Source organism: Triticum dicoccoides, chromosome 7A, assembly GCF_002162155.2.
Source record: "Triticum dicoccoides isolate Atlit2015 ecotype Zavitan chromosome 7A, WEW_v2.0, whole genome shotgun sequence".
Taxonomy (NCBI): domain Eukaryota; kingdom Viridiplantae; phylum Streptophyta; class Magnoliopsida; order Poales; family Poaceae; genus Triticum; species Triticum dicoccoides.
In genome coordinates this window covers 357799204-357811218 of record NC_041392.1, presented here as the reverse complement: position 1 = coordinate 357811218, position 12015 = coordinate 357799204, and the positions used below count along the sequence as shown (strand labels likewise).

Below are 12015 nucleotides of genomic sequence, written 5' to 3'. Positions count from 1 at the left end.
AGAAGGTCCTCAGGGTATCATCCGACCACCCAATATCACCCCTAACCTCCTACTTCCCGCTTCGTAATGGAGCAAACATAATTACCATGAATTAGGTTTGGCCAGTCGCGGAGCGCGGTTCCTGTCCGGCGAGACCCAGAGCATTGCACAACGATCCTCTTGAATATAATAGTGAATACCAAAGAGTTTGTGTCAGACATGAGTCATTCTAAGTACTCCCTCCGTCCGGGTGTATAAGTCATCTTAGGAGTAGCACCATGACCTAGGTGGCTGTAGATTGGCTGAGGAGGAGCACCGCGACCAGCTTAATTTCCAATCAGAGCGCTGCACAAAAGGAAGCAAAATCAGCATTTAATAGGATGTCTTTTCAGCTCTCCATGCAGGCCCACGTACGTGATACTCCAGCCGCGATCAACGCCCAGCATGCAAAACTGTCTTCAATATCCTGCCTAACCAACGCCCAGCCGCGATGCATGCATTTGCCGTTCTCGTGCGAGCGCCTCCTCTTCCTCCCCGCGCATCTTCTTCCTCGGCGCGCCTCCTCTGGCCGAAAATTTTCAGTCCAAATCTTCCTCCCGCGTATCCTCCTTCCTCCCCGCGCCTCCTTTAGCTCCAAATTTTTGGTTTTAGATCAACCGCGCGAAGCTGTGAAATGCATGGCGCCCTCCTCCTCGTCCATGCCTCTCTTCCTTGCCTTCACGATCTGATCCTTCATGGCGCCCATCTTCTTCTCCATGGCGCCCATCTTCTCCTCCATGGCGCCCTTCACCTTGCTGCAAGTCTTCTCCATGGCGCCCGCATCCTCCCTCATCTCCATGGATCCAATCTGGAAACCTTCTCCTTCCATGGCGAACAGCCTGCTTTTTCTCTCCTACCCCGTGTTTCCTTCTGCCATGGCTTATAAAGGATGGGAAGAACAGCATGCACGGCATGCAGATTTCGTTTCACACTAGAGAAGAGGTAAAACGGGAGGAGAGGGGTTTCCACGTGGGGAGAACGAGGCAGCGGAGGGAATCGAGGAACAAACAGAACGCTCGTTAATGAGGCTGGGAGGGTAACGAGGAGAATTTAATGTTACACGCCTAAACGTTTTGGGAAAATCTGGTTTTCGTAAGATGACTTATACACCCGGACGGAGGGAGTACAAAAAATGGAGGCGTTTGTATCGAGCATATAAGACTGAAAGTCTGAGTCATTGTCGGAAAGGGGAGCACGACTTCTCTGGTACTTATTTTCTTAGAGCAACTCCAACGGGTCTATCCAAATAGACGCATGCTCTGTCCGCTTTTTGTCTGTTTGGTTTGTCCGCGCGAAAACTAGTGTCCGGTTTTTCATTTGGGTCAGCGCGTCCACACAACATTGGCCCGACCCATATTTTTGAACGCCGACTTAAAAAAATCAAAGTTCAAACTTAAACATAAATAAAGCATTAAAGCCAATCAGCCACCGGCCAAAGTCCACATTTACATTAAACTTTAATTAATGCAAAATAAAAAAAGTTCGTGCTTCCGTGCACGGTGCCCTAGGCGTCCTCGTCGTTCAAAGGACCGACGGCAAGGTCGACCAACTGCGGCGTCGGGCCAGCCCACGGGAATGCTATCTCCCATGCCCGGACCATGTCACCCTGCTGCGCCGGCTGCACCGCTTGCCGGGCTGCTCCGGCACATGCACGACGCCCGTCCTCCTCCTTCTGGCGGCGCTCCTCCTCCTCGCACTCCCTCTGCATGAGACGCTCGCCGTCAACGCGCTCCTCTGTCAGTGCGTGCTGCCTCCAATGCTCGAGGTACGCGGCCTCCTGCGCCGACGTTGCGTCAATCCAGATTGGGGTCCGCGGACCCACTCGTGCAACTCGCCTGTCGAGACGTAGCACTCGGTGGGCTCCTGCTCCGCATGCGTGGATTAAAGAAGAACGGGCCCCAATAGCTTCCAGTCGCTGATGCGTGGGCCCATGGTAGGTGGCCGCGTTGAATATGGCCGTGTGTGGTAGTTGGCCAGCCGACATGTGGGGCCGCGACGGACACCGAGGGGACGTGCGGCGCGTCCGCTTTGTGTCTGAAGCGACCCATTTTAGGGGCTGAAATGGGTTGGCGCGGACACAAAGCAGACGCATTTTGGGTTTGGGTCGGCACATTGGGTCAGTGTTTCTGACCACCGCGACCCAAACCGACATGGGAGAACAAAATGGGTTCTATAAGCTTCAATGTGAACGTGGACCGAGAACATTGTTAGCCCATAAATAAAAAGTATCAAAGCAAAAAATATTTTGGTAGTCTAGCACAGAACAAGCCTACACACAAGAAGCTAGCAATGTTTATAATCTATCGCTGACATCAGCACAGACTTTTTCCATTCATGATTAGCTCAGATACTAAGTAAAGTGGAATTAGAAAAAAATAAACATCCTTGGTGTCATGTCTGGCCTGAACTCGCAGCACAAATCGAGCAAATTTTCGATAAGAGACAAGCAGATGTACATGGGCGTGCATGTGATAAATTTGCATCCCCAATTTCTCTGTAGAGATCAGTAGTATCAAAGAAATTTACACCAACAATAAGTAGTAACAGCGCCGACCAGTCCAGCCCTTCCCTTCCCCACGTTGTAGTTCTCCTTCGTCCCCGATGCTCTTCCTCCTTGGCGCCGGACTCCTTCCTTCCCATCCTAGTCCACTACGTGTGCATGCTTCGACCAGGCTACCACCTGCAACTCTGATGCTCTTTGGTAAGATTTTCATCATCCTGCAAATGAACAGAGGATACATTCAGTTTGATGCATATACCTAACAATAGATGAAGGAATCCCAAGTGCAAAATAAGAGGGGGAAATAATTTCAGAAGGCCAACAAGGCACACCTCACAATTTATAGAACACGGAAGAGCAAAGCACTACCCGAGGAAGATAATGTTCCCTCATATAAGTACTTCATGTAAGGTTGCAAAAGGTGGGTCAGAAAGCTTCTGGGAATTATCGAAACTTTATTATTTAATTTAAGTAACTTTAACTTGATTTAATTTGATCAAGCAGTATAAAAATGTCGTGTTGAGTATGAAGTGTACATTTGAATCCCTCATTTCAAAAGTAATTTTATATAATGAATCATATCATGGAAGTTTTGCACCTTTAGTGACCTATCTGAATCCAACCATATATTAAAATGTTACCCATATCTAGTCAGAACCGGATCCAGATGGGGTGGGCAATATCAGTCCAGTCAAGCGCCACTGGGAACTATAGTGCTCTAGGTAGGAGCATTGGAATTTTTTTGCTAAATCTTTCTTACATTTATAGCTCTCAACCTCCATACCCACATTGCATTTTTTCAGCAAACAAAACATGGAGGGAGGAAAATAAGCATAAGCGTTCCAAAGGCAAGAGTTGTATGGGCATGTCCCAGCTAAATCAGTAAAAGCCTGGTGAATGGATTAACTGCATTAAAATGTATAATGTCATTAGATCAACGACAAGAAATATAATTGCAACACAAAATATGTGGTATAATAAGCAACAAAAAAACATTAATCGATCTGGGAGAATAATGAAAATTCAACAGACACATCATGAGAAAAAATACATGCCACAACTACTATACATGAGCTCTTGTTGGTCCCTCGGTCCTTCAAACGACCCTTCGGTGCACCTTATACAAAGTAAATATATTGGACCATTGACAAGGAAAACAATGTGAAAGGACTTTGTAAATATACATGAGCCATGATCATAACCTAATAAAAAAATTATTTATTATTATATATACCATGTAAAAAGTAAAAGAAATCTAGCAATCAAACGGACAAGAAATTCCACTAAAAAATTGTAAACAGAAAAGCATCTATAACTCTTGAATGGATTTAATGGATTCCGTGTTGAGAACTAACTGAAGACGCAAGGACTCAAGTATTACACTTCAGGAAAACTAATTTATCTATCAGTAAGTTGAGCAATGCGATGCCACAAAATTGAAGTATAGGAAATCATCATTAACTCACATCTTATATATAATAAAGTATCATATGCTCCTCCTTGGTCCTAGCATTGATGAACCAAACATAACCAAGTAGCTAAGCAAATATTACATGGACATAGTGCTGCCAAATTTTTTTGCTAGAGAAGTTTGTCTAAAGTGACCATAGTTCTTCTCTTCCACACGCACAAATAGTTCTTACAACTTACCAATTCTGAACCTGACATATAATTAGGAACTGAGAACAAAACTTAAATCACCATCTCCTCCCTGAGACCCTGACAACACAGAAAAGAAGTTCATGTAAACTAGAAAGAAGATGTCACTATCAACTTATTTTAAGAAATATGTGATGTGCAAATGCATCGCACAAAGATACAACCCCCACTATTACTCAAGATGCAGCGGGGACAATAGAAAAAAAATAACATCAGGGTGGTGAAGGCAGCAGGGTCCCGTGGTCGGTGGTGGCTATGAGGAGGTCAGCCGGATGCATCATCAAGCAGTGGTGGCGCACAGGAGGACGTGATGCTGCTGCTGCCGTTTGCGGCGGAGCCAAGAGGAAGGAGGCACAGACATGCAGGAGGTGGGCAGCCAGATGCGGGCAGAGGAGAGGCGCAGTGACGAATAAGAACTCTTCCTCGTCACCGAGCTGCCGCTGGTCAGGCTACAACATAAGGGATAGAGGACTTGGGCCGCTGCCGGATAAACGTCTGAAGGGTGCATGATGGAGGTTCGCCCATGCGCTCCGATATCCTCTGCATGGTGTCTGCCTCGAACTGGAGGGCCAGCGGTATATGTACACACGCGCGTGAGCAAGAGGAAGAGATGGGTGGAGTTTGTGCGGATGAGTACCTTCTCGGGGCAGGAGCAGGGCCAGCGGGGGCGGAGCCTCCGTGTTAGTCGCTGGGAACCGACGCTTCGAGGACGATGACCCGACAGGTGTTTCTCGGGGAGTTTGGGGCTAATTCATCAGCCGGCTGAGGGCAGCGACTCCGGCCACCGGAGATCCATAAGGTGGCGGAGACGGTGGCGTGAGAGGGATGAAGAACCACGATGGGATCGTCCTCCTCTTTTGGAAACCGACGCTTCGAGGACGATGACCACGATAGGGGTGGATCAGGGGAGTTGTCGAGGGCGGTGACGCTGGCCAACGGAGATCGGTCAGGTGACGGAGACTGTGGGGTGAGATGGATGAAGGCACCCCATGGGATCGGTCTCCTCATCTGGTAGCTCCGTTTGCAACTCATCCGTTCCATGGGATCTAACCGATATTTGGATAAGGAATTAGAGGAGACGAGGGATGAAGAGCTGGACTCCCAATGAGAGTCCCTAGAAGATATACTTTTACATGGAAAAGTGGAAGCGACGAACATACGAAGAAAAACGAAGTGGACCACGACAAAAGTACCAAAACGCAAGGAGATTCGGACGATGCGATGTGCGAAAAAAAACTTATATAGAGAACAATTTAAATATTAGGTAAAACGTATGGACAACTATGAAAGGCTTTGTCTTTTAATATTAGGTAAAGACATGAGAAGTAAATTGAATTCGTCTGTACTAAATACATGAGAAACAAATACAATTGCTATATTTTCAAGTTGTTAAGCATGCTTGATTTGGTTAACTGTCTAATCTTCTATTAGGAGTATGTTATATTGTGCAATGTGGTGCTCAGTTAACGTTTGGTTCATTTGTTGTGGTGTTTAGTTAACTATTTCGTTCAATTCTGCCATGCGATGTTCAATTGTTGTGGGTGCATTCTGTTATTGTATACCATGTGAGCAATAAATTAAATTTGGCTATACTAAATATATGAGAAACAAATACAATTGCTATATTTCCAAGGTTTTAAGCATGCTTGGTTTGGTTAACTCTCTGGTCTTCTATTAGGATTATGTTATATTGTGCAATGTGGTGCTTAGTTAATGTTTGGTTCATTTGTTGTGGTGTTTAGTTAACTGCTTGGTTCAATTCTGCAATGCGACGTCCAATTGTCGTGGGTAGAATTTTGTATTGTTGTGCATGTGAGGAATAAATAGAATTTGGCTGCACTTAGTACATGAGAAGCATATACAAGTGCTATATTTCCTAGTTCTTAATCATGCTTGGTTTGGATAAATGGTTTTTCCATGTGGCTTGAATTAATCTGATGAATCTGCAAAGTACTTATTTTTCATCAACAGATTTTACTGATAGCATGCGAACCCTTACTTAACCTGATGACTAACTACCTTATATGTGTTGCAGGGAAACAATGGGAAGCACTGAGGTTTACAATCGAGGTTAGCACGTGCATGGTCCGTTGTCTAATAGAACATTATTGTGCAATTGCAGGAACCATTCTAATATTTAGGTTTTTAACAATTTGGTCTTGCACATCTAGGTCCTGCTGTCAGAGGTTTTGACCCACTGTTCGACCCTTTTTGCATATGGGGAAATGAGTTGTCCATGAATATCAATCAACTCAGGAAACTCGGAAAGATGGTTAGGATAAAGAAATTAGCGACAAAAAAAACAAGATGTTTGTCTACACAATGAAGAAGACATCAGTTAACTACAAGATAGTACTAATTGTTATACCTTACCTTTTTTATTCCTTTGCCCCATTTCCAATATAGAGAAGATATTTATGCACATCCTTGTTTTTAGGCCTTTCCATATAAGTTCACTGATGATTACCTCTCAAACCACCTCTATGGTCAGGAGGCGAGGAAGGTTTTCATACAACACCCACGGTTCAATATTGAAGTGTTCCTGAAGAGGATGAAGGATGAACGGTCAATCATCCACAGGCACTGGCCTAAAGTTGCAAAGACCTTCAACATGAATGAAGGCTCAATATTCGCCTTCCGCTTTAGCAGTTTTCCAGACGAAATGCATCTTTCTATGTACCATCTATGATGCTAATTTCGAAAGGTGCTAGAAGCTGCATGTGAAACTTGGTGCTGGTGCAGTTGTGTAATGGGATAGCTGAGTGCTGAAGCTATATCATGTTGTACTCTTATGTATTTCAATTATGGAATCCTGCTTTCTTAATATGAAAATGAAATATATTATGTGCTTAATATGAATGTCAATTAGAATAATAAATTGATTATTAATAATAGGGAAATTAGCCTGCTAATGGCCAATTAGCTTGCTATTGGGTTTTTCTATAGCAAACGGTTATTCAGAAAACACCATGGGCGATGACCTCAGGAAACGCACACAGTTTCTAGGAATAAACCGTGTTGGATCAATGAACAATCACACACGACATTCTCTTCAAAACTATTTGTGTTAGGCCACCTTGCGCAAAGGTTTACCACATAAAAACTATGTGTGATCGACAGCCTTTGCCACACAGTTTCTTCTACGCACCGTGTGTGATGCATTCAATAACCAAACGATAAAATTGTTAATATCATGTGCAATGGCAAGGCTATCACAAACGATTGAACGGGAGGAATTGTGTGTGATGTACCTGCGAACGGAAACATTTTCATTGGAGCGATTGTGTGGGATGTATATAGAAATGGAAACGTTTTGGGGGGGGGGGGGACTTACTGTTTTCGATGTACTTACGACCAGAAACGGTTTTGCATGTATAATTGTATTTTTTGAGCACTACTGTACGTATAACTGTTTCTGAGCACTCGCTGATCACACACGACCTCATTTTGCTGAGCGTGTGTGCCAAGAGGGCATATCCCTGATGGTTTCTGGGTCGTGTGGGAACTACCCCCTATCGCCCACACTTACTTGGCGACGGTTCCAAATGCCATCGCGAAAAGGGGTTAAAAACCAATTGTATAGTAGGTCGATGTACCAGTGCCTCCTCGGCCCACCTCCATTGCCCTTCTTCTGGTATAAAATTCATTTTGACCTAGAAAAATAAGGAGAGGACTTTCGGGATGAAGCATCGCCGTCTCGAGGTGGAACTTGGGCAGGAGCACTTTTTCCCTCTGGTGAAGCTATTCCGCCAAGGGAACTTCCCTCCTCGAGCGGGAAATCATCATCATCATCATCACCAACAACTCTCCCATCTTGGGGAGGGCAATCTCCATCAACATCTTCAACAACACCATCTCCTCTCAAACCCTAGTTCATCTCTTGCATCCAATCTTTGTATCGAAACTATAGATTGGTACTTGTGGGTGACTAGTAGTGTTGATTACATCTTGTAGTTGATTACTCTATGTTTTATTTGGTGCAAGCTTATATATTCAGATCCAATATGCGATTTAATACCCCTCTGATGTTGAGAATGATTATCATTTGTGAGTAGTTACTTTTGGTCTTGAGGTCACGGGATAAATCTTGTTGCAAGTAATCACATGAATTTTATATGTGTTTGATCTTTTGATGGTATGTATGTTGTGATTCCCTTAGTGGTGTCATGTGAACATCGACTACATGAAACTTCACCATATTTGGGCCCAAGGGAATGCATTGTGGAGTAGTTATTAGATGATGGGTTGCGAGAGTGACTGAAGCTTAAACCCTAGTTTATGCGCTATTCCGTTAGGGGCTGATTTGGATCCAAAAGTTTAATGCTATGGTTAGAATTTATTCCTAATACTTTTCTCGTAGTTGCGGATGCTTGGGAGGGGGTTAATCATAAGTAGTAGGTTTGTTCAAGTAATAATAGCACCTAAGGATTGGTCCACCCACATATCAAATTATAGAAGTAGCGAACACAAATCAAACCAACATGATGAAAGTGACTGGATGAAATTCCCGTGTACCCTCAAGAACGCTTTGCTTATCATAAGAGACCATTTTGGCATGTCCTTTGCATCGAAAGGATTGGGCTACCTTGCTGCACCTTTGTTACTACTATCGTTACATGCTCGTTACAAATTATCTTGCTATCAGACTACTCGTTACTTATAATTTCAGTGCTTGCGGAGAATACCTTGCTGAAAACCACTTGTCATTTCCTTCCGCACCTCGTTGGGTTCGACACTCTTACTTATCAAAAGACTACGATTTATCCCATATACTTGTGGGTCATCACTCGACTGTGTGTTAAAGTCATTCATGGGCCATTACAAAAGTGGCCCCACTACAATTGGCGTTATGCGACGCACGAGAGAACTGGAAAACTGACCTAAGCTCAGGTTAATGAAGAAGCAAAGGAAATCTCAAAGGACAAGCAGCTACCACCCTCTCACCTGTGCACTGGTTGGGGCCTACACCGACGACATCCGACAGCGCGTTTGGGCTAGGCCTGTCGGTGCAACAAACCCTAGGTCCGTTGCCCAGACCGTGCACAGGCCCGAAGACAAGATTACAACATTCAAGATCAGACCAAGTACCAAAGGTCAGTCTTTTGAAGGACCAAGGTGCAGATCAAGAAGACCAAGTCAATCCAGAGAAGCAGGATATCACTACGGGAAAAACCTCCCTTATCAGGCACGCATGCCTAGCGAGGTCAGGATTACCCCGGAAGCAAGCCTCCAAATCGTCCTGGCAGGCCTGCCGGGCTTGCAGAGGCAAACCACTCCACCGCACCACCTCACAGCGACGCAAGTCATCGATCGGTGCGGTGTCAAACCCCTAAGTGACTAAGTGGCTGCTTCCTGCCACATGGCAGCCACCTCCTACAGAAACACCCCCATATGACACTCGTCCGGAGACGTGTCAAGCAAGCAGGCGTGAAGCTGGTAGAACAGTGCTGGGCACGCTGTGACGTGACACTAAGTGACGCATTTAATGCACTCTATCCGCCCATAGAATTAGGTATGATAGCACTGTTTGCTGTCTAATCAGTGTGTAGAAGACTGATTTCCACTGTGGTGACCCCTTCATCCATAAAAGGAGGCCCATGGCACCCGTAGATAGGATTCGGACCCCCGCACATTAATACGCGCATAGCCACTCTCGCCTCGAGGCAACCTTGCTGGGCAACAGCGCTATGTTCTCCATTGTTCTCCACCATAAAGCAGGAGTAGGGTTTTATGCCTCCCGGCGGCCCGAAGATGGGTAAAGCTGCTTGTCTGATCTCTGTCATGTTGTGTTACGCTTCTCCGCTCTTTGTGAAACATGCCCATCCCCTCGCCAAACCAAAAGGGGCTCATGGCCCAATAGGTGGCCGTGGTTTCCCACGACATCTTTGGCGCGCCAGGTAGGGGAATCACTTGCGCGAACCCAAGATCGAAAGCAGCGCATCATCTTCATTGCCATTTTCATCATCGACGACTCCATCCACTATGGCGCCCGGGAAGAAGTCTGGTGCTGCAGCTCACCCATCAACCTTGAAGGCCCCGCCGCCCGCGACCGCCGATGTCATGGGGACTATGGGGACACGTGCAGGTGTGGACGCTGCGGGGGACGTGGTCGACGCAGGCGGCGTTGTCACCACATCCCCCGCGACCGAAGAAGGAGCGGGAGGCACAGGAGAAGGACAGTACCAACAGCATCCCTGCGACCACGCCCCACGAGGTACGGGTAGAGAGATAATTCCTTCTGGCCCTCCCTGCCTAGCTGAGGGGCATAGCCATGACGGTGACATTTGCCCTGAAGCGGATCACAACCCTCTGGCCGCCCCCACTGCGAACGCGGTCACAGGACATGCACCGCCCGTGAAGCAAACCGACCCAGCCAATGCTCCGAATGGGGTCATTTGCCCACACGCGCCACTACCTCGTCACCATGCCATCCAAGAAAGTGGCTCCCACCCAGCGCAGCCATTGCCGGCACCATCAGGAGCCGGGCGACGCTGCGGTCTACATCATCCTCACCTATGCCAAGCACCGCTACGAAGGCCATGGCGCGGGCCCAGCTGCTGCTGAGATTTCTATCGGCAGCTGATCAGAACGATGAGTGGAGAGCCACCATTTAGAGCCTGATTGGCTTTGCTGAGGCTAGAAGCTCACGGCGAGCTGGCCCACCATGGCCTCCCAGACGACGATGGCAACCCACGCTGCTGGCCGTGCAGAAGGGGCCACCCCCACGGTGCAATCCCCACCACGGCAACCAACACGAGGGCCACGTGACCAAGAGCTTGATGATGTCTCGATGGCTTCATCCGATCCTTGAGCACTTCAAGGTTGACAACGAGCCCCGGAGGACAGGCAGATGGAGGGCACGCGCATCACCATCGAGCGTCATCGCGACAACCACCACCAGTCCAATGGGCGCGATGGCCCCAACATCGAATAGCCCGCACTTGGCAGAGGCGGGTACCTGCCTTTCGGTGCTGGGTGCCATGCCTTCACCCATGAGCTGTGGCAAGTCCGTTGGCCGTCCGCTCGCACGTTCAAGCCAGAGATACTCGAGAAGTATGATGGGAGATTTAACCCGACAGAGTTCTTGAGCGTCTACACCTGTCGGGGGAAGAGATGAGAAGGTTTTTGCCAATTACTTCCCTTTGGCACTCAAGCCAAACGTGAGGTCTTGGTTGATGCACCTGCCGGAGAACTCCATCTCGACCTCGGCTGACCTGTGCCATGAGATCGTTGGCTCCTTCACGAGTGGGCACCAAGAACCAGGGCGACCCGGTGATTTGCAGCTTCCCCCGTAGAAGGAAGGAGAGACTCTATGAAAGTACATGCAGACGTTTAGCTGAGTCCACATAAATATTCCAAATATCCACCCGACAGTTGTGATAGCTGCGTTCCAGTCCAACATGCGCAACCGTCAGATACGTTCCAAGATGAATGTTCAGTTGCCCAAGACTGTGAAGGTGCTTGACAAATTGGTGGACAAGTGTGTTGGGGTGGAAGAGGGGAGAAAACTCCCTAGAGAAGATGATTGTGTCGACATCGACTCAGGCGTCGACATCGACTCAGAGGATGACGACAAGGCCACCAGTCAGAAGTAGAAGAAAAAGAAGCACAACAGGAGGCGCAAGGATAAGGCAGTAATGACCGTTGAGGGATCAGGCACACCGAGTACCGACAAGAAGGCTAAGGCCGAAGCCCCCAACAAGGAATTTGTCGCGTGCACTGACTATCGGGAGACTGCGACTGCCGAAGGCTGGTAAAGGTGATGGGCCGTACTGCAAGATTCATCGGACCAAGGGCCACGATCTCCAGGAATATCATCAGGTTGAACAGCTCGTCAA

General features: G+C 47.2%; 1 long non-coding RNA gene across 1 annotated transcript; it reads right to left on the bottom strand.

The window, feature by feature from the left end:
* Nucleotides 1-2319: 2319 nt before the first annotated feature.
* On the bottom strand, nucleotides 2320-5294 carry LOC119329503. The gene is made up of 2 exons (XR_005159579.1): nucleotides 4815-5294; nucleotides 2320-4237 (listed from the first exon to the last, which is right to left on the bottom strand). It is a non-coding gene; the product is annotated as an uncharacterized LOC119329503 (long non-coding RNA).
* Between the last annotated feature and the right edge of the window lie 6721 nt (nucleotides 5295-12015).